The sequence below is a fragment of the Castor canadensis genome, chromosome 3 (genome assembly GCF_047511655.1).
Source record: "Castor canadensis chromosome 3, mCasCan1.hap1v2, whole genome shotgun sequence".
NCBI classification, from domain to species: Eukaryota; Metazoa; Chordata; class Mammalia; order Rodentia; family Castoridae; genus Castor; species Castor canadensis.
The window spans coordinates 43,788,755-43,812,458 of record NC_133388.1 but is presented as its reverse complement, the minus strand read 5'-3'; the positions used below and the strand labels follow the sequence as shown (position 1 = coordinate 43,812,458).

The window sequence follows — 23,704 nt, the reverse complement described above, 5'->3', positions numbered from 1 at the left end:
CCTCACTCAGAATGATGTTCTCCAGTTCCATCCATTTACCAGCGAATGATAACATTTCGTTCTTCTTCATGGCTGCATAAAATTCCATTGTGTATAGATACCACATTTTCTTAATCCATTCGTCAGTGCTGGGGCATCTTGGCTGTTTCCATAACTTGGCTATTGTGAATAGTGCCGCAATAAACATGGGTGTGCAGGTGCCTCTGGAGTAACAGTCTTTTGGGTATATCCCCAAGAGTGGTATTGCTGGATCAAATGGTAGATCAATGTCTAGCATTTTAAGTAGCCTTCAAATTTTTTTCCAGAGTGGTTGTACTAGTTTACATTCCCACCAACAGTGTAAGAGGGTTCCTTTTTCCCCGCATCCTCGCCAACACCTGTTGTTGGTGGTGTTGCTGATGATGGCTATTCTGACAGGGGTGAGGTGGAATCTTAGTGTGGTTTTAATTTGCATTTCCTTTATTGCTAGAGATGGTGAGCATTTTTTCATGTGTTTTCTGGCCATTTGAATTTCTTCTTTTGAGAAAGTTCTGTTTAGTTCACATGCCCATTTCTTTATTGGTTCATTAGTTTTGGGAGAATTTAGTTTTTTAAGTTCCCTGTATATTCTGGTTATCAGTCCTTTGTCTGATGTATAATTGGCAAATATTTTCTCCCACTCTGTGGGTGTTCTCTTCAGTTTAGAGACCATTTCTTTTGATGAACAGAAGCTTTTTAGTTTTATGAGGTCCCATTTATCTATGCTATCTCTTAGTTGCTGTGCTGCTGGGGTTTCATTGAGAAAGTTCTTACCTATACCTACTAACTTCAGAGTATTTCCTACTCTTTCTTGTATCAACTTAAGAGTTTGGAATCTGATATTAAGATCCTTGATCCATTTTGAGTTAATCTTGGTATAGGGTGATATACATGGATCTAGTTTCAGTTTTTTGCAGACTGCTAACCAGTTTTCCCAGCAGTTTTTGTTGAAGAGGCTGCTATTTCTCCATCATATATTTTTAGCTCCTTTGTCAAAGATAAGTTGCTCATAGTTGTGTGGCTTCATATCTGGATCCTCTATTCTGTTCCACTGGTCTTCATGTCTGTTTTTGTGCCAGTACCATGCTGTTTTTATTGTTATTGCTTTGTAATATAGTCTGAAGTCAGGTATTGTGATACCTCCTGCATTGTTCTTTTGACTGAGTATTGCCTTGGCTATTCGTGGCCTCTTGTGTTTCCATATAAATTTCACAGTAGATTTTTCAATCTCTTTAATGAATGTCATTGGAATTTTGATGGGAATTGCATTAAACATGTAGATTACTTTGGGGAGTATCGACATTTTTACTATGTTGATTCTACCAATCCATGAGCATGGGAGATCTCTCCACTTTCTATAGTCTTCCTCAATCTCTTTCTTCAGAAGTGTATAGTTTTCCTTGTAGAGGTCTTTCACATCTTTTGTTAGGTTTACACCTAGGTATTTGATTTTTTTTGAGGCTATTGTAAATGGAATTGTTTTCATACATTCTTTTTCAGTTTGCTCATTGTTAGTGTATAGAAATGCTAATGATTTTTCTATGTTGATTTTATATCCTGCTACCTTGCTATAGCTATTGATGATGTCTAGAAGCTTCTGAGTAGAGTTTTTTGGGTCTTTAAGGTATAGGATCATGTCGTCTGCAAATAGGGATATTTTGACAGTTTCTTTACCTATTTGTATTCCTTTTATTCCTTCTTCTTGCCTAATTGCTCTGGCTAGGAATTCCAGTACTATGTTGAATAGGAGTGGAGATAGTGGACATCCTTGTCTGGTTCCTGATTTTAGAGGGAATGGTTTTAATTTCTCTCCATTAAGTATAATGCTGGCTGTAGGTTTGTCATATAGAGCTTTTATAACGTTGAGGAACTTTCCTTCTATTCCTAGTTTTCTTAGAGCTTTTATCATGAAATGATGTTGGATCTTATCAAAGGCTTTTTGTGCATCTATTGAGATGATCAAGTGGTTTTGTCTTTGCTTCTGTTAATGTGGTTTATTACGTTTATTGATTTTCGTATGTTGAACCACCCCTGCATCCCTGGGATGAAGCCTACCTGGTCGTGGTGAATAATCTTTTTGATGTGTTGCTGAATTCGATTTGCCATTATTTTGTTGAGGATTTTTGCATCAATGTTCATTAAGGAGATTGGCCTATAGTTCTCCTTTTTGGAGGTGTCTTTGCCTGGTTTTGGGATAAGTGTAATACTGGCTTCATAAAATGTGTTTGGCAGTTTTCCTTCCCTTTCTATTTCATGGAACAGTTTAAGGAGGGTTGGTATCAGTTCTTGTTTAAAGGTCTGATAGAATTCAGCAGAGAATCCATCAGGTCCTGGACTTTTCTTTTTGGGGAGACTCTTGATTGCTGCTTCAATTTCATTTTGTGTTATAGGTCTATTCAGGTGATTAATTTCCTCTTGGCTCAGTTTTGGATGATCATATGTATCTAGAAATCTGTCCATTTCTTTTAGATTTTCAAATTTATTTGAATATAGGTTGTCAAAGTAGTCTCTGATGATTTCCTGGGTTTCTGTGGTGTTTGTTGTTATCTCCCCTTTTGCATTCCTAATTCTACTAATTTGGGTTTTTTCTCTCCTCATTTTAGTCAGGTTTGCCAGGGGTCTATCGATCTTGTTTATTTTTTCAAAGAACCAACTTTTTGTTTCATTAATTCTTTGTATGGTTTTTTTGGTTTCTATTTCGTTGATTTCAGCTCTTATTTTTATTATTTCTCTCCTTCTATTTGTTTTGGGATTTGCTTGTTCTTGTTTTTCTAGGAGTTTGAGATGTATCATTAGGTCATTGATTTGGGATCTTTCAATCTTTTTAATATATGCACTCATGGCTATAAACTTTCCTCTCAAGACTGCCTTAGCTGTGTCCCATAGGTTCCGGTAGGTTGTGTTTTCATTTTCATTGACTTCTAGGAACTTTTTAATTTCCTCTTTTATTGCATCGATGATCCATTCTTCATTAAGTAATGAGTTATTTAGTTTCCAGCTGTTTGTATGTTTTTTGTCTTTACTTTTGTTGTTGAGTTCTACTTTTACTGCATTGTGGTCAGATAGTATGCATGGTATTATTTCTATTTTCTTATATTTGCTGAGGCTTGCTTTGTGCCCTAGGATATGATCTATTTTGGAGAAGGTTCCATGGGCTGCTGAGAAGAATGTATATTGTGTAGAGGTTGGATGAAATGTTCTGTAGACATCTACTAGGTCCACTTGATCTATTGCATATTTTAGATCTTGGATTTCTTTATTGAGTTTTTATTTGGATGACCTATCTATTGATGATAATGGAGTGTTAAAGTCTCCCACAACCACTGTGTTGGCGTTTATATATGCTTTCAGGTCTTTCAGGGTATGTTTGATGAAATTGGGTGCGTTGACATTGGGTGCGTACAGATTGATGATTATTATTTCCTTTTGGTCTATTTCCCCTTTTATTAGTATGGAATGTCCTTCTTTATCTCGTTTGATCAATGTAGGTTTGAAGTCTACTTTGTCAGAGATAAGTATTGCTGCTCCTGCTTGTTTTCGGGGGCCATTGGCTTGGTAAAGCTTCTTCCAGCCTTTCATCCTAAGCATATGCTTATTTCTGTCGGTGAGATGAGTCTCCTGTAAGCAACAAATTGTTGGATCTTCTTTTTTAATCCATTTTGTCAAACGGTGTCTTTTGATGGGTGAATTAAGTCCATTAACATTAAGTGTTAGTACTGATAGGTATGTGGTGATTCCTGCCATTTAGTTATCTTAGTTGTTTGAAGGTTTGATTGTGTGTACCTAACTTGATGTTACTCTCTACTGTCTTGCTTTTTCTTATCCTGTGGTTTGGTGCTGCCTGCCTTTTCATGGTTAAGTTGGGTGTCACTTTCTGTGTGCAGGATCCCTTGCAGAATCTTTTGTAATGGTGGCTTTGTGGTCACATATTGTTTTAGTTTCTGCTTATCATGGAAGACTTTTATTGCTCCATCTATTTTGAATGATAGCTTTGCTGGGTAGAGTATCCTGGGGTTGAAGTTATTTTCATTCAGTGCCCGGAAGATCTCACCCCATGCTCTTCTTGCTTTTAATGTTTCTGTTGAGAAGTCTGCTGTGATTTTGATGGGTTTACCTTTGTATGTTACTTGTTTTTTCTCTCTTACAGCCTTCAATATTCTTTCCTTAGTTTCTGAACTTGTTGTTTTAATGATGATATGTCGTGGAGTAGTTCTATTTTGATCTGGTCTGTTTGGTGTCCTGGAGGCCTCTTGCATTTGTATGGGAATATCTTTCTCTAGATTTGGGAAATTTTCCATTATTATTTTGTTGAATATATTACGCATTCCTTTCACTTGCACCTCTTCTCCTTCTTTGATGCCCATGATTCTCAAGTTTGGTCTTTTGATGGAGTCAGTGAGTTCTTGCATTTTCTTTTCACAGGTCTTGAGTTGTTTAATTAATAGTTCTTCGCTTTTTCCTTTAATTACCATTTCATCTTCAAGTTCTGAGATTCTGTCTTCTGTTTGTTCTATTCTGCTGGATTGGCCTTCCATTTTGTTTTGCAGTTCTGTTTCGTTCTTTTTTCTGAGGTTTTCCATATCCTGGCAGTTTTCTTCTTTATTGTTGTCTATTTTTGTCCTGAGTTCATTTATCCATTTATTCATTGTGTTCTCTCTTTCACTTTGGTGTTTATACAGTGCTTCTATGGTTTCCTTTATTTCTTCTTTTGCTTTTTCAAATTCTCTATTTTTATTGTCTTGGAATTTCTTGAGTGTCTCCTGTACATTTTGGTTGACCCTATCCAGTATCATCTCTATAAAATTCTCATTGAGTACTTGTAGTATGTCTTCTTTTAAATTATTCTTGTGGGCTTCATTGGGTCCTTTGGCATAGTTTATCTTCATTTTGTTGGAGTCTGGATCTGAGTTTCTGTTCTCTTCATTCCCCTCTGGTTCCTGTACTAATTTTTTGCTGTGGGGAAACTGGTTTCCTTGTTTTTTCTGTCTTCCTGTCATTGTCCTTGGTGTTGTTACTGTCCCTGTACTGTGTGTAATTAAGTATTTTCTAGCTTGTAATAATAACAATGGTAATATTGAGAATGGAAGAGTGAGCTGAGATGGAAAGCAAGAAGTTAAAGAAAAGGGGAAAACAAATATACAGACAAGAGTGAGAAAGCAGAACAAGGTATCAGACAAGAGAGTTTCAAAGGTATAAACAGGGAGTGTTAGTGTACTAATCGACAGTAAGCTGAACAGACAATAGAGAGACAGAGAGAGGATTGAAAATCAAAGATAAAAAAATAAAAAATAAGTAAATGAAAGTAATATCTATATATAAAAATGAATTAAAATAAAATGGAAAATAGAAAATTAAAAAAAAAAAAAACCAAAAAACTTCCAAGTTTATATGCAATGCAATTTCAGTCTTAATAATTTGGGTGTCCGTCTCAATCTCCAGTCCTGGAGTTGGTGCCTCAGATGTTGTTCTGTAATTGTCTCATCAAAGGGGATGCATAAAGTAGAACAAAACTACACTCACACACACACAGAAGAAGAAAAAAAAAAAAGCCCCACCAAGTGTCCCCAGTTCAAATGCAATACAGTTTCAGTAAGTTTTTCGGCTTGCAGGTGTAATTCGGTTGTTCTCTCATCAAAGGTAGGGAGAAAAAGAAAAAAAAGCGTCTTGAGGCAGTTCTGAGAGTGGTATCTGCAACTGTGGCTTGCCTGCCTGCTGCTCTCAGCCTGTAGCTGGCGGTGTTATTTATGCAGATCTCTGGGGTGAGCTAGCACTCACCTGGTCCCACAGGCTTTGTTTGCTCAGAGTTCTCCTGTGCGGGGGGCCTCTGCTACAGGCTTTCCCCTTTCCAAGCACTGGGAAAGGTGCCACTGCCCCGCGTTGTCAGGCCTGCGTGTTTATTTACAGTTCACGTGGAAAGTGGGTCTTCCCTCCTCTCACAAGCTTCCCCGCTCCTGGTTGCTGGGCGCGCCTGGCTCCCGCCAGAGCCTCTCCGGCCTGCCCGGCTCGTTTATTTACAGTCCCGGGAAGGATTCCCTTCCCCCAATCTTCAGCGCTCAGGGCACCCCACCCTCTTTCCAGCGTGTCTTAACTGTTCTTATTGCTTATTACTCAGTTTCTCTTTTTTTCCCGGGTGGAGGTCAGTCTGTCCAGGGGGCTATGCTGCTCTGGCCCAGGCTTGTCTGTGGGGGAACTGCGGTACCGTGAAGCTCACCTGGTCCGCGTCTTCCCAAGCTGTATGGGCGCCGGCCACTGGCGGCCCCGGGGGCCGTCCTCGGTTCTCCGTTTAACGTGAAGTGGAGATTCTCTGCGCCGGCTGGAGATGTGGAGGAGTCAAAGTTATGCCTTTTCTCGGTGATTATGCCTGCAAAGCGTGTCTCCAGCATCTCTCCAAGATTTCACTATAGGAGGGTCACTTTCTGCTTCCTACCTCTAGCCGCCATCTTGGAATCTCTAGGTGAAGTTCTTGCTTATAAACAAAGGGTCAAGTTTCTTTCTTTGTGGTTTTTTTTTTTTTTTTTTTACATATAGACATCTAATTAAACCAGCACTTGTTAGAAAAGATTATCCTTTCCCTCACTGAGTTGCCTTGGTGCTTCTGTAGGAAGTTAAATATGTGTGGTGTTATTTCTGGATACCCTCTTCTCTTCCATTGATACGTATTTCTGTCTTCATGCCAATACACACTGCCTTGATTATTGCGGCTTTATATGTAAGAAGTATTGACATTGGAGAGTATAAGTCCTATTTTTTTCTTCTTTTCAATGCTCTTTTGAGTAATGTAGAGCATTTGTATTTTCATGTAAATTTTAGAATCAACTTGTCAATTTCTATGAATAAATTTTCCCATTATATCCTACAATACAGAGTGGTGAGAAATAAAAGGCACACTGATTGAAAGGGAAGCAATAAAACTTTTTTTTTTCAGATTCACCCCCATGGTGATTCATTTACTTCTGTAGCTTGTGAGAATTTTACTACAGTTCCTCTTCAATGAGTTTGCCCTATACCTAACATTTAGAAGACCCAGAGGACTTGAACTGTGATTTGGAAAGTACATGAAGCTGCCAGAATTAATAAATTAATCTAATAATTTCACAAGATACAAAGTATAATACACTAAGAATTGCTTTTCTACATGTTGTCAAATAACTTTAGATACAATATCATTTATATTAAAACACAGAACAATTTACAATTAAAAAATACTATTTATTCCAGCATAAAAATGTGAACTATTGCCAGGAACTGGTGGCTCATGCCTGTTAGCTACTTGGGAGGCTGAGATCTGAAGGATGGACGTTCAAGACCAGTCTGGGCAAGTAGTTTGAGAGACCCCAGCCAACAGCTGGGCATGGTGGCACATGTCTGTCCTCCTAGCTACATGGGAGGCTGAGATCAGGAAGGTTGACATTCCAGGCCAGCTGGGACAAAAAAGTAGGTGAGACCCCATCACAATGGGGGGAGAAATGCTGAGGGAGCATGCTTCTCATCCCAGTGAAGGCTGAAAGTATAAAATAGGAAGACTGTGATCCAGGCCTGTCTGGGCAAAAAGTGAGACTCTGACTCTAAAATAACCAGAGCAAAAAGGACTGGAGGCATGGCTTTGAGCAGTAGCATGCTTTCCTAGCAAGCATGAAGCCCTGAGTTCAAATCCCAGTACCTCCAAAAAAGAATCAAAACCCAAACAAACAAAAACCATTTAGGGAATGACTCTACAGAAGATTGTGCTGTTTCGTGACTAGGGAAGCACTTAGCTTTTACCATTAAGTCTGATGTTACTATAGGGTTTTCTTTGATGGTCTTTATTGGGTTGAGGCGGTTCCCTCCTGTGATTAGTTTAATGAAAGTTTTTGAACAAAAATGTGTTTTGAATTTTATCAACTGCCTTTTTTATAACTGTTGAAGTTATAGATATAGAATGCTGAATTACATGGTTGATTTTTGAATGTGGAACCAGTCTTGCATTCCTGCATTTGTTCTTTTATTTTATCTTTTCAATGTATTTAATGTATTGTTCCATTTCTTTGGGTAAAATTTTAAGGATTTTTGTGTCTATTTTCTTTTTTTTTTATTGTTGAGCTGGGTGTGGGTACATTACAGCATTTACAAAGGTTCTTACAATGTATCAAATATATCATAGAAATATATCATTTCCCCTCCCCCACTTCTCCCCATCCCCCCTTTTCTGATTCCTGGAACAGTTTCAACAGGTATCACTTTTGCATTTACATACATGTGTACACATTGTTTGCACTATATTCATCCTCCTACCCCTTTCCCCGCTGTCCTTGTGTTGTTCCCATGCATATGTGTATTACAGCTCCAACTGATTTGCCTCTTCCAGTCCTCTTCACTCCTCCCTAGTCTGCTTCCCATGGTGGCCCCAGCCAGTTTAAAATTTCTATATTCATTCCTATACAGTGAACACATCAACCTCATTCAAGTTTTTGGTTTCCCTCTCTTGCCCTATCCCTCCCTTGCACAGCCTCTCCTTAGTGTGATCCGTGTCCCATAATATTGTTGCATTTGTTTTAGGTCTACAACACATGTACAGGGCAAAACATACAGCTTTTGGTCTTCTGAGCCTGGTTAACTTCACTTAAGATGATGTTCTCCAATTCCATTCATTTACCTGCGAATGACAAAATTTCATTCTTTGTGACTGAGTAAAATTCCATTGTATATAAATACCACATTTTCTTAATCCATTTGTTAGTAGTGGGGCATATTGACTGTTTCCATAGCTTAGCTGTTGTGAATAGCACTGCACTAAACGTGGGTGTGCAGGTGCCTCTGGAGTAACCTGAGTTGTATTCCTTTGGGTATATGCCCAGGAGTGGTGTTGCTGGATCATATGGCAGAATGATGCTTAGTTTTTAAGGAAGCCTCCATATTGTTTTACAAAGTCTTATACTAGCTTTCATTCCCACCAGCAGTGTATGTTGGGTGCTTTTTCCCCACATCTTCACCAGTATTTGTTGTTGTTGGTGTTCTTAATGCTAGCTATTCTAACAGGGCTGAGGTGGAATCTTACTGTGGTTTTGATTTGCATTTCCTTTATGGCCAGGGATGGTGAGCATTTCTTCATGTGTTTTTTAGCCATTTGGATTTCTTCCTTTGAAAAAGTTCTGTTTAGTTCAGTTGCCCATTTCTTTATTGGTTCATTGATTTTGGGGAGTTTAGTTTTTTGAGCTCTCTGTAATTCTGGTTATCAGTCACTTGTCTGATGTATAGCTAACAAAGATTTTCTCCCATTCTGTGGGTGGCCTCAATTTAGAGACCATTTCTTTTGTTGTGCAAAATATTTTTAATGTCATGTAGTCCCATTTGTCTATCTTTTCTCTTAGTTGCTGAGCTTCTTGGGTTCTATTGAGGAAGTCCTTGCCTATGCCTATTGCTTCCAGTGTATTCCCTGCTTTTTCCTGTACTAGCTTCAGGGTTTCAGGTCTGATATAAAGGTCCTTAATCCACTTTGAGTTGATACTAGTACAGGGTGGCAAACATGGATCTAGTTTCAGTTTTCTGTATGCAGATAACCAGTTTTCCCAGCAACATTTGTTAAAGAGTCTGTCTTTTCCCCATTGTATGTTTTTGGCGCCTTTGTCAAAAATTAGGTGGGCATAGCTGCATGGATTCATATCTGGGTCCTCTATTCTGTTCCACTGGTCTTCATATCTGTTTTTGTGCCAGTACTGTGCTGTTTTTATTGCTATGGCTCTGTAGTATAGTTTGAAGTTGGGGATTGTGATACTTCCAGCGTTGCTCTTTTTGCTCAGTGTTGCCTTGACTATTCGTGGTCTCTTTTGTTTCTAAATGAACTTCAGAGTTGATGAATGTCATTAGGATTTTGATGGGAATTGCATTGAACATGTAGATTGCTTCTTACTATGTTGATTCTACCAATCCATGAGTATGGGAGAGCTTTCTATCTTCTGTAATCTTCTTTGATTTCTTTCTTCAGTGGTTTGTAGTTTTCCTTGTCATTTGCATCCCTTTTAAAGTTTATTCCTAGGTATTTGATTTTTTTTTGAGGCTATTGGAAATGGAATTATTTTCCTATTTTTTTTGCTTAATTTGTTCCTTGTTGGTGTAGAGAAAAGCTACTGATTTTTGTAAATTGATTTTGTATACTGTTACTTTGCTGAAGCTGTTTATGGTGTAAAAAGATCATGTCATCTGTGAATAAGGATAGTTTGACTTCTTCTTTACCTGTTTGTATTCCTTTTATTTCTTCTTCCTGCCTTATTGCTCTGGCTAGGTATTCCAAGACTATGTCAAATAGGAGTGGAGAGAGTGAGCACCCTAGTCTCATTCCTGACTTTAGAGGAAATGGTTTCAGTTTTTCCCCATTAAGTATGATTTTGGCTATAGGTTTGTCATATATATAGCCTTTATAATATTGAGGAACATTCATTCTATTTCTAGTTTTATCAGAGATTTTGTCATGAAATGGTGTTGAATTTTATCAAAGGCTTTTTCTGCATCTATTGAGATGATCACATGGTTTTTGTCTTTGCTTCTGTTAATGTGCTATATTACATTTAAAGATTTGTGTATGTTGAATTATCCCTACAATCCTGGGATGAAGATGACTTGGTCATGGTGAACGATCTTTCTGATATGTTGTTGGATCCAGTTTGCCATTATTTTACTGAAGATTTTTGCATCCCTATTCATTAAGGAGATTGGCTTGTAGTTCTCTTTTTTGGCTGTGTCCTTGTCTGGTTTTGGGATGAGTGTAACATTGGCTTCATAGAATGAGTTAGGCAGCATCCATCTCTTTCTATTTCATGGAAAAGTTTAAGGAGTGTTGATTTTGTTCTTTAAAGGTCTAGTGAAATTCAGCAGAGAATCCATCAGGTCCTGTACTTTTCTTTTTGCGGAGACTCTATTGCTGCTTCAATTTCATTGTGTGTTATAGATCTATTCAGCTGATTAATATCTTCTTGGTTTGGTTTTGGATGGTCATAAGTATCTAGAAATTTGTCCATTTCTTCTAGATTTTCTAATTTATTTGAATATAGGTTCTCAAAGTAGTCCCTGATGATTTCCTTGGTGTTTGTTATCTCTTCTTTTTCATTTCTAATTTTATTAATTTGGGTTTTTTCCCCTCCTCATTTTAGTCAGATTTTCCAAGGGTTTGTCAATCTTGTTTATTTTTTCAAAGAATGAGCTTTTCTTTCATTGATTCTTTGTATGTTTTTTCTTTGTCTTTATTTTGTTCCTTATTTTTATTATTTCTCCCCTTCTACTTGTTTTGGGTTTAGCTTGTTCTTGTTTTTCTAGGAGTTTGAGATGTAGCATTAGATTGTTTATTTGAGACAACCTAATGTGTGTTTTTCTGTGTTTTTAATACATGCACTCATGGCTATTAACTTTCCTATTAGGACTGCCTTTGCTGTGTCCCATAGGTTTTGGTAGGTTGTGTTATCATTTTCATTAAATTCAAGGAACTTTTGATTTCCTCCCTTGTTTCTTCTATGACCCACTGATTGTTGAGCAGTGTGTTCAGCCTCCAATTGTTTGCCTATTTTCTCTTGGTGCTTTTGTTGTTGAGTTCTAGTGTTTTGCATTCTGATTAGATAGCATACAGGGGTTATTTCAGTTTTTTTATATTTGTTGAGACTTGCTTTGTGCCCTAAGATATGATCTGTTTTGGAGAAAGTTCCATAGGCTGCTAAGAAGAATGTATATTGTGCTGTTGTAGGGTGGAATACTCTGTAGACATCTGCCAGTTCCATTAGATTTATGGTGTCATTTAGTTCTAGGATTTCTTTTTTTTTTTTTGGTCTGGATGACGTATATATTGTTGATAGAGGAGTATTAAAGTCTCCCACTACCACAGTGTTAAAGTCTATATGTGGTTTTTAAGTCCTTTATTGTATGTTTAATGAAGTTGGGTGCATTGACATTGGGTGCATATAAGTTGATAATTGTTATTTCCTCTTTATGTATTGCTCCTTTTATTACTATGAAGTGACCTTTTTTATCTCTTTTGAGTAATTTAAGTTTAAAGTCCACTCTATCTGATATAAGTATTACTACTCCTGCCTGTTTTTGGGGGCCATTAGCTTGGTAAATTGTCTTCCACCCTTTCACCCTAAACCAGATTGTTGGGTCTTCCTTTTTAATCCAGTTTGCCAAACATTGTCTTTTGATGGGGGAGTTAAGTCCATTGATGTTCAGTGTTAGTATTAATTGGTATGTGGTGATTCCTGCTGTTTAGTTGTTTTGTTGTTTAAGGATTTGAGTGTGCAGCCAATTCAGTGCTACTCTCTGATTACTCATCTGTTCTCATGAGGTTTAATACTTCCTGTGCTTTGTGTTTATGTTTGTTTTCACCTTCTGTGTGTAGGATTCCTTTCAGAATCTTCTGTAGTGGTGGCTTAGTGGTCATGTGTTGTTTCAGTTTCTGTTTATCATGGAAGACTTTTATTCCTCCATCAATTTTGAATGATAGTTTTGCTAGGTAGAGTATCCTAGCGCTGAAATTGTTTTCTTTCAGTGCTTGAAATACCTTCCTCCAAGTCCTTCTTGCTTTTTAAGGTTTCAGTTGAGAAATCTGCTGTGATTTTGATGGGTTTACCTTTATATGTTGTTTTTTCTCTTACAGCCTTCAGTATTCTTTCTCTGTTCTCTGTGCTAGCTGTTTTATGACAATATGCCATGCAGAAGTTCTATTTTGGTTAAGCCTGTTTTGTGTACTGCAGGCTTCCTGTACCTGAGTGGACAGCCATCTCTTTAGATTTGAGAAATTTTTGGCTATTATTTTGTTGAATATATTACATATCCCTTTAGCTTGCACCTCTTCTCCTTGTTCGATGGCCATGATTCGCAGGTTTGGTATTTTAATGGAGTTGCTGAATTCTTGTGTATTCCTTTTGCAGCTTTTGAGTCTTTTGTCTAAGAGTAGTTTGTTTTTTTTTTAATATCTATTTTGTCTTCAGGTCCTGGGATTCTGTCTTCCATTTGTTCTAGTGTGTTGGAGTGGCTTTCCCCTGTATTTTTTATTTGATTTAAGGAACTTTTTATTTCTGGGGTTTCTGTTAGATTCTTTTTTCTGAGGTTTTTCATATCTTTGTTAAATTCCTCTTTTGTATCTTATGTTGTCTTCTTTATCTCATGTATCCCTTTTTTTTTTATAGTCTCCTTTGTTTCACTTTGGAGTTTGTCGAAGTCCTGTCTAAGTTCATTTAGTTGTTTCTGTATCTTCTCAAGTTTTTATTTGTGGTGACTTGATATTTCTTGAGTGCATCTTGTATTTTCTGTTTAGCCATGTCTTGTAGCTTCTCCATGAGTTTCTCAGTGATCCCATCCATAATTTCCTTTTTGAGAGATTTTTTTTTGTGGGTGTCACTGTGTGCATTGGTGATATTTATCATTGTTCTGTTGGGGTCAGGAACTAGGTATTCATTTTCTTCATTTTCCACTAATTCCTCTGCTGAATTGTTGGGTCTCTTGTGGGATAGGATTTTCTTGCCTCCTCCTTCTCCTGATGCTTCTATGATATGCTATGCTCCTGTGTTGTTGAGTGGCTAATTGTGGATTTTAATCACATATTATCTTTCCCTTGACTCAATTACTGTGCTATGACTGGCTTAGTCATTGGCTAGGTTGATGTGCTATTTTTGTTCCCTGACTAGGCAGTATAAATTAACAGTAACAAATTCACTGATTTAATGTTGGACCAGTTATTTACAAAGTATGTAGTGAGCCCCTTGGTGATATTAGCTATAAGCTGTGGAGATTGGTGGGGGAAAATGGTTGTTTGGGTAGAGATGGATACTTAAGTAATGAAAGAGCTGGCATTGGAGGAAGGTGCAGGAAGAGGGGGATGATGTGAGGAGGGAGAGGTGTGAGGCATGGGGGTTCTTGGGTACTAAGTCCCTAGTGTGTGTTGAGGTGTAGTTCAATCATTGTGGAAGAGGGTGCTATTCTCAGGGATTGCCAAGGGATAGGAAGGATGGGGTAAAGTTGGTATTACAGTCTGTTTAGTGGATGGTGTGTTTTGAGGGGGTTGAGGTAGTTGAGGGAGAGGGAGGAGAGGAAGGTGAGAAAGGGGAGAAGATGGAAAGAGATGAGAAAGAAAAAATTGGGATAGAGAAAGGTAAGTGGGGCAATAGAGGACTGAGTGAGTTAGTGTTAGGATGGAATGGAGAAGGGAGTTATGTAACAGTAAGATAGAAGAAAAAAATGAAAATAAAACTTAAAATTAAAAATTAGAAAGAGTACAAAAACAAAAGTAAAACAAAAATAAAAAGATATATGTAAATATCTATATATGTAAAAAGTCAGTTCAATGAATGTTCTGTACTCTTTCCTCTGACTTCAGGTTGAGGTGGTGACACTTTTATTTTTTATGGGTGCTTTGGCCAAGACTATCCCTTCTTAAGGTTTGTATGTTGGATTGTGTGGCAGTGAGTGTTGCTCTTCCCTACTGGACAGCTTTGGGCTTGTGTGTGTGTGTGTGTGTGTGTGTGTGCTCATATCTGGGTGTTTGAGCCTGGGCTTCCTTAGTGGAGTGGGGCCTCTGGAGCAGGTGGGTTCTCAGAAGTGGTCCTGTGAGGGATTGATAAATGAACAGTCGCCAGCCCCTGTGAGTTAGAAATGAACTTTTGTCTTGGTGAGACTGTCAGTTTCAGCTTGCTCCCAGTGCAGTGCAGTGCATGGCTTTCCCTACAGGGGCTTCTGAGTTGCTCCATCCCAGTATGGGCTTTTTCAGCTCCATGTTCTGTTCCCCCCCCCCCCCAAGCAGGGGGGAAATATTCCCTCCATGTATTTGGCCACCAGTTTGTCCAGAGGGGGTGCAATTGGTTCCCCAGCTGTGCTAGAATATGTGGTTCTCTCCCAAATAGTGTGTTATACTCACCTGGCGGGTTAGCAGATTTGCTTGGTTGAAAATGGATCAGCTGGGCAGTGCAGGCAAGTGGCAGACAGAGGTTTTGTGTCTGCTTATGTTTGGTCAGTCCTGGTCTTCCCAGATGTTTGTAGCAGCTCTCTTTCTGTGGTTTTCTGTGTTGCATTATTGTTGGCAAGGTCGCAGACACACTATGGTGGAGAGAGATCTGTGCAGGCAGGCAGCAGTTGGAGGTTCTGTGTCTGCGAGTATTATGGCAGGTCCAGGTACTCTCAGATGCTTGCAGGTGTCTGCTGTTCTCTGCATTGTGTTTTAGTTTTACTGACCCAGGCAGGAGGAAATTGAGAGAGAGAGAGAGAGAAAAAAAAAAAAAAAGCAGCTTGTTGGCATGGCTATCTGACCCTGTTCCCAGCTTTTCCCAGCCAGCAGACAGGCAGTCTGGCAACAGCTGCCTAACCCTGTGCCAGGCTATTATGTACTTAAAAAAGTTAGCTTAAGGGTCTGGTCAATGAATATTATGTGTACCCTATTTGTTGGTTGTATCTTGGTTGGCAGAAAAAGCAGTGTTACCTGATTCTTGCTGCCTTGAAAATCTGGAGTAATTGTTTGAAATCGTGCAGGTCAAGATTCCAGGTCCATCAGCTCTCTGCCATCTTGATTTCTCCCCTGTGTCTATTTTCTTGTTCATGAAAAATATTAGTTTAAGTTGTCTTTCCTTAATATTTTTGCTTAGGGTTTTTTTCTTTTCGTGGCACTGGGTTTGAACTCAGGGCTTCATGCTTGCTAGTCAGGTGTTCTCCTGCTTGAGCCACTCTGCCAGCCCTTTTGCTTAGTTTTGATATCAAGCTAAATCTGAATCCATAGATTGAGTTGGAAGGTATTTCTTTATCTTCCAGGAAGTGTTTGTGAAAAACTACTATTCATTAAACGTTTGGAAGAATTTCCTCTTGATGAAGCCATCTGGTCTTTGGAAAAATTTTCTAAAGTTACAAATTCAGATTCTTGAATAGAAATGAGCCTAGTTGTGTCATTTGTTAATTCTTGAGTGGACTTTGGTAATATGTGTCTTTGAAGGGATTTGTGCATTTCATCAAGTTTTTAAAAATTACTGGCATAGTGTTCAAAAATATTCCTGTTATCCTTTTAATGCTTATAGGATTCTTAGAAATATTCTTGCTCTCTCAGAATAGTTGTTTGTGTTTCTATCATCTTATATTGTTCAGTATGGCTAAGGGCTTTTTAATTTTATTATTTGTTCTAAAGAAATAAATTTTGGTTTTGGTGATTTTTCTTTTCTTTTTTTTGTGGTACTGGGGTTTGAACTCAGGGTCTTGAGCTTGCTAGGCAGGTGCTCTACTGCTTGAATCATGCCCCCAGACCTTTTTGCTTTAGTTATTTTTGAGATAGGGTGCCACATTAGTTCCCAGACTGGCCTGGACTGCAATCCTCCTGCTTAAGCTTCTTGCATAGCTGGGATGATAGGTGTGTACTGCCACACCCAGTTTATTGATTGAGATGGGGTCTCATTAACTCTTTGCCAGAGCTGGCTTCAAACTGTGTTCCTCCTGATCTTCATCTCCTGGTGAAGATGTAATCTGGTATTACAGATGTGAGCCACCATGCCAAGCTATTTTTCTGTTTTTCAACATTGGTTAGTATTGTTTTCTGCTTTTATCTTTACTGTTTCCTTTCATTTGCTAATTGTGCTATACTTTGTTCTTATTTGTTCAATGCTTTAAGATAGTAAAATTTTATACAGTTGATTTAAAAATCTTTCTATTTGTATGATATAAGCACTGCTTTATCTGCATATGACAAATTTTGATTTAATTTCATTTTCATTCAGCTCAACATATTTTCTAATTTCCTGACTTCTTTTACTTATGGAATATTTAGAAGTATGTCCTTCAGTTTCCAAATATTTGAGGAACTATCTGGATATCTTTTTGTTACTGATTTCTATTTATCTATCTTTCTTAGTGTATGTTAGTTATACTGGGAGGGTTTCATGTGAAATTTTCATATGTGCTAACAATGTGTCTTAATTAGATTCATCCCCCTCCATCATTCTCCCTCCTTTCCCTTCTTAGAACATTTTCAGCAGGTTTCATTGCTCTGTTTTCATATACATAAAAAGTACATGGACCACATTCATCACCCTTCACTCTCTGTTTACCCTCCCCCACCACACGTACCTATTCCCAGGCAGGACCTGTTTTACTTTCGTCCTTCATTTTTTTACGTGTGTGTTGATAGTTCAAGGGGGTTTTGTCTTGGTATTTCACACATGTATTTTATCATACTTTAATCAGATTAACCCCCTCTATTACTTACTCTGTCACCTTGATTCTCTATTATTCAACAGCTTACAGTGCATTTCATTATAGTGTCTTGATACACAGATGCAATGTGTTTCAGTATTACTCCTTTCCTCTCCCACCTCCCTGTAGTCCCCTTAGACAGACACACATTAGTACAGTCCTACTCTCTCTCTCACGTATGTGTGTGTGTATGATTGTGTTGATGTTTATATATACATTTTTTTTTAGGTTTAGCTTCCATATATGAGGAAAACCCCAGTCTTTGTCCTTCTGAGGCTGGCTTATTTCACTTAACATGATGAGCTCTGGTTCCATTGATTTATTTGCAAACAATGTAATTTTATTCTTCTTTATGGTTGAGTAATATTTCAATATATATATTACATTTTCTTCATCCATTCATCAGTTGCAGGGCATCTGGGCTGTTTCCAAAGCTTGGCTATTGTGAACAGTGCTGTAATAAATGTGGGTGTGCAAGTGGCTACTGTATCCTGGCTTACATTCCTTCAGGTATATGCCCAGGAGTGGTATTGCTGGATCATATGGTAGATCTATTTTTAGTTTTTTGAGAAACCTCCATACTGCTTTCCACAGTGTTTATACTAATTTATATTCCCACTAACAGTAAGGGTTCCTTCCCTCCCTCTCCCCTCCACACCTCCTCCCCTTACCAGCACTTGTTGTTTGTTTCCTTGATGGTAGTTATACTTATTGAAGTGAGATAAAATCTCAGTGCTGTTTTGATTTGCATTTCCTTTATGGCCAGGGACATTGAAAATTTCTTTATGTATTTATTGATCATTTGTGGTGCTTCTTTTGAGAATTACCTGTGTAGTTCATTTACCTTTTTATTCAATGGGTTCTTGATTGTTTACAGGGTTAGTTTTTGAGCTCCCTTGTGTATTCTGGTTACTAATCCTTTGTCAGATGTATGGATGGCAAAGATTTTCTTCCACTCTGTAGGCTGTTTTCTCAGTCTAGCTCCTGTTTCTTTTGCTGTGCAGAAGTCTTTTACTTTGAGGCAGTTTCATGTGTCAACCCTTTCTCTTAATTGCTAAGCTATTCATAAAGTTACTACTACTACTATATGTTCCTGTGTATTCCCTATTCTTTCCTGCAGTGGTTTCACAGTTTCAGATCTTACATTCAAATCTTTGATTTACTTTGAATTGATACTAGTACAAGGTGAGAGACTGGGATCAAGTTTCTATCTTCATTTGTTAAAGAGGCTGTCGTTTCTCCAACACATGTTTTGGGCTATTTGAGGTCTTTTGTGCTTCCATATGAATTTTAGGGTTGATTTTTCTACCTCTGAAGAATGTCGTTGGAATTTTGATGAAGATTGCTTTGAACGTATCGGTTGCTTTTGGTACTATAGTCATTTTTGCAGTATTGATCCTGCTAATCCGTGAACATAGGATATCGTTCCATCTTCTCATGTCATCTTGGATCTCTTTCTTTAGTGATTTATAGTCTTTGTTGTATCGGTCTTTCACTTCCTCCATTAAATTTATTCCTATGTATTTATTTTTTTTGAATTTTAAAATTTTTTATATTTTTTGATACTATTGTGAATGGTATTGTTTTTCTGATTTCTTTCACAGACTGTTCGTTGTTGGTGTATAGAAATATTACAGATTTTTGTGTATTGATTTTCTATCTTACTTTGCCAAACATGTTTATAATATCCCAAGAGTTTTTTGCTGGAGCTTTTAAGGTCTTTCTGCTATAAAATCATGTAAACTTCCCTCTTAAGACTGCCTTTTCTGTGTTCCACAGGTTCTGGTAAATTGTGTTATCATTTTCATTTGAATCTAGGAATTCTTAATTTCTTTCCTGATTTCTTCAGTGACCCATTGATTGTTCAACAGAGTGTTGTTCAATCTCTGTGAGTTTGATGGTAGTTGTGGTTTTCCTTGCTATTGATTTCCAATTTTACTCCATTATGGTCTGCTTGGATACAGGGGATTATTTCAGTTCTTTTGTATTTGTTGAGATTTGCTTTATGACCTAGGATGTGATCTGTTTTGGAGAAAGTTCCATGGGCTGCTGAGAAAAATGTGAAATCTGCTGCTGTAGGATAGAATACCATATAAGTGCCAAGTCCATTTCATCCATGGTATGGTTTAGTTCTAGGATATCTTTGTTAACTTTTTGCCTGGATGATCTGTCTGTTGATCAGTGTAGGGTGTTGAGATCTCTCAGTATTGGGTCTGATCCTATCTGCTTTTTTCAGCTCAAAAGTATTTTATGAACTTGGGGCTCCACTGATGTTTGGTGCATATGTATTTAGAATTGTTATATCTCCTTGCTGTACTGCTCCTTTTATTAGTCTGAGGTGACCTCCTTTATCTCTTCTGACTGATTTTTGCTTAAAAGCTGCTTTGTCTGGTATGAGAATAGTTGCTTTAGATTTCTACATGCTTGGTATATCTTCTTCCAATCTTTCACCTTTAGTTTACGTATCTTTGTGGTTCTAAGGTGTATTTTTTGTAGACAACAGATTGTTGGATCTTGCTTTTTGGTTTAATCAGATAATATGTATCTTTTGGTTGAAGGGTTAAGTCTGTTTATATTTAGGGTTGTGATTTGGGAGGTATTTACTAATTTCTGTGTTTCTATTGCTTTTTTTCCAAGTTGAATCTCATGTTGATTCATCTTTACTTTTGGTGTTGTTTATCACCAGGTTTTACTGATTTACTGAGTTGATCATGCCTGATAGTTCCCTAACTCTAATGGGTTCACCATTTCCCCTTTTGAGTTTATTCTTACCTAACCTCTCTTGTTTTGTGACTATGTTTTTCTTCCTCTTCTGTGTGAAATATTCCCTTGAGTATCTTCTGTAATACAGGCTGGGTGGACATGAACTACTTTTGTTTATCCTTATAAATTATGGAATGCTTCACAAATTTGTGTGTCATCTTTGTGCAGGGGCCATGTTTATTTTCTCTGTATTGTTCTAATTTTAATGTATGTGCTGCTGAAGTGAGCACTTGTTACTGATTTATTTCACTGTGGTTGTGTAATGCATTTGTATGAGGCAAATCCTTTTAAAATTTTGAGACTTGTTTTATTGCCCAAATTAGGTCTTGGTAAATGTTCCATGTGCATTTGATAAGAACAGGTGTTTGTTTTTGTTGGGTGGAGTGTTCTGTAAATGTCAATTAGATTAATTTCATTACTGAGTTTCTGCCTACTTTGTCTATTAGTTATTGAGATTAGGGAAATGAAATATCCAGATATAATTACTAATTTGTACATTTATCCTTCTATTCCCTCAGATTTTTACTTTCTGCATTCTGAAGTGTTTTTATTACCTGAATAAACATTCAGGATAATTATATACTTTGAGGAATTGATCCTTTTAGCATTACAAGACGATCCGTGGTAATATTTGTTCTTCTGAAATTCACTTTGATCTTAGCATAGTCATTTAGCTTCCCTTTGACTAAAGTGGTTAATCTTTTTTCATGTAATCTTTAAAAAATGAGACAGGGTCTCAGTATATAGCCCAGGCTGGTAGAACTTGTGAATCTTCTGTGTCTGCCTCCTGAGTGCTAGGATTACAGATGTGAACCACCATGCTTGGCCTGTCTTTATTTCAAGTGAGTGTCTCATAGATAGCATATGTAGTTGAATCGCACAATTTATAATATAATAAGATTCATCCAATGTCATAGTCTAAGTTGGTGAGTTTGGACTGTCCATTTAAGATGGTTATTGCTATGGTAGAACTTAAACCTACCATCTTACTCTTTTTTTTCTATTTGCCTCATCTATTTTTCCTTAATTTTCTACCTCCTTTTGGAATAAGTGCATACTTATTATGATTCTATTTTAGTTTTTCCCTGTATTAGATTTATCTTTTTGCTTGTATGTTGGTTGTTTCAGAGTTTATAACTTTGTAATTTACCGCACACTGCCTGCATTTCCATTTAAATAAGAACTTTCAACTTGAATATTTCTCTTTCCTCCCCTTCTGGTCTTTGTGCTTTGGTTGTCACATGTTTTTCTGGATATGTTATATTCCCAGCTACTATGAACTGAATGTTTGTGTCCCTCTGGAATTCCTGTGTTGAAGCCTAATTCCCAGTGTGAAAGGATTTGTGGGTGGGGCCTTCGGGTATGTTTAGGTCTTGAGGGTAGGATCCTCATAAATGGGACTAGTGCCCTTATAAGTAGAGATATGAGAGCTTGCTTCCTCTCCCTTTCCTTTCTGCTATATGAGAATACAAGGAGAACATGACCTTCTGCAAACCTGGAAGTGAGCCTTAGTTGGCACAGAATCTGACAGTCTTGAGTTTGGAATTCCTAGCCTCCAGAACTGTGGAAAATGATAATTGGTTATTGAAAAGCAAATTTGACTAAACAGCCAATACTGCATTATTGTTTGCTTTAAAACTTATCCTTTAAAGAGGTTAAAAATAAGAAACAATTACATCTACACTTTTTTAAAATGCCATTTCTGATGTTCTTTATCCCTTTGTAGATATACAAATTTCCACCTAGTATTATTCACCAGAACTTCCTTTAACACATAAAGTAATGCCTTGGTGCATTCTTTCAGTCTTTGTATGTCTGAAAACATTTTTATTTCATTTTATTTTTACTTCTTTTTGAGGTAGTGTCTTGCTGTATAGCCCAGACTAGCCTTGAACTCGTGATCATTTTGCCTCAACCTCCCAAGTGCTGGGATGACACACATGTACTGCCATACCCAGCTTCATTTTCATTTTTAAAGGATTTTTTTTGTCAGGTGTAGAATTCTACTTAGCCAGCTTTTTTATTCATTGCCTTAAAGATGCTATTCAATTGCTTCTAGCTTGCATTGTTTCTGATGAGATCTACATGGCCATTCCTATTTTTAGTAATCTTTTTGTTTTGGTAATACTGGGATTTGAACTTAGGGCTTCATGCTTGCTACACTTGAGCCACTCCAGCCCTAGAGAATATTTTTTTGTTGGTACTGGGGTTTGAACTGAGGGTCTTATGCTTGCTAGGCATGCACTCTACCACTTGTGCCACTCTGCCAGCCCTGCCATTCTTAACGTTTGTTCCTTTTGTATGTAATGTAATGTTCATGCTTTTTTTCCTTGTTACTTCTTTTTTAGTTTTCCTCTTCATTATTAGTTTTTCAATAATTTGGTGGTGAGTTACCTTAGTTTGTTCTTATTGTTTCTGTTTGTGGTTTGTTCAGCTGCTTGGATATTTGACATTATAATTTTATTCATCTAGAAAATTTTTGATCATTGTTTTTTCAAATATTTTTCATACTCCTCTTCTCTGGGGCTCCAGTTATATACATGATAGGCCAATGCGATATTATCCACAGCTATTTCATCTCTTTTGTTAAACCTCTTTACTAGTTGTTTTGTTTTGGATAGTAAAGCATGTCTTCATGTCACTACTATTTTCTTCTGCACTGCTTTCCTTATCTTCTATTGATCTCATCAGTGTATCTTTTAAATCTAAGGCATTGTATTACGCATCTCTGTGGATTTGATTTGTGTTTCTTATCTTCCATTTCTGTCCTTATCATGTTCATGTGAGCGACATTTATAATAATTCTTTTAACCACCTATCTAGTTCTATACTCCCTGTCATTACTGAGTCTGCTTCTGTTTATTGATTACCTCTCTGTTTTTTTTTTTTAAAGCCTAGTTATTTCACACAGCTACAAAGAAGAATGAAATTTTATCATTCACAGGTAAATGGATGGAACTGAAGAACATCATCTTAAGTGAAATTTAGCTAGACTCAGAAGACCAAAAGCTGCATGATCTCCCTCTTATGCAAATTATAGACCTAAAACAAATGCAGCAATATCATGAAACACTGGTCACACTAAGGGGAGGTCACACATGGGAGGGGTAGGGTAAATGAGTCACTGAGGCGACAGATTAACAGTTTTCAGACAAGCACTCTGCCTGGTAATTTTTTTTTTTTTGGTGCTACTGATGAACTCAGGGCTTTGTATTTGCAAAGCAGGGGCACTAGCACTTGAGTCATACCTCTAACCTATTTTGTTCTGGTTATTTTGGAGATAGGGTCTTACTTTCTGCTAACGCTGGCCTGGACCATTCTGCTTGCCCTACCTAGGATGAAAGGTACACACTACCATGCCCAGTTTTTTCCCATTGAGATGGGTCTTAGGAACTTTTTGCCTGGAGCCATGATCCTCTCAATATCAGCTCTCTGAGTAGCTGGGATCATAGGCGTGAGCCACTGGTGCGAGCTTCTGCCTGGTGATTTTTGTTTAGATGCCAGACATTGTGAATTTTATATTATTTGTTGGTGGTTTGTTTTATTTCTTTAAAATGTTTTGGTTTTGTTCTGGAGGGCAGTTGAATCAGCTTGAATTAGTCTCATCTATATATATATATTTTGATGGGACTGGGGTTTGAACTCATGGCTTTGTGCTTGCAAAGCAGGTACTGTACCACTTGAGACACCTCCAGTCCATTTTGCTTTGGTTATTCTGGAGATAGAGTCTTGGAAATTGTTTACC

The 23,704-nt window shown here is 37.5% G+C and overlaps 1 protein-coding gene and 1 non-coding gene across 8 annotated transcripts in view; one reads left to right on the top strand and one right to left on the bottom strand.

Moving 5' to 3' along the window:
* The window catches only part of Syt16 (synaptotagmin 16), a 290,398-nt gene that overhangs the window by 49,273 nt on the left and 217,421 nt on the right, over positions 1-23,704 (top strand). The window lies entirely within an intron of this gene.
* Positions 20,083-20,189, bottom strand: LOC141422005 (U6 spliceosomal RNA). Its single transcript, XR_012446674.1, has one exon. It is a non-coding gene; the product is annotated as a U6 spliceosomal RNA (small nuclear RNA).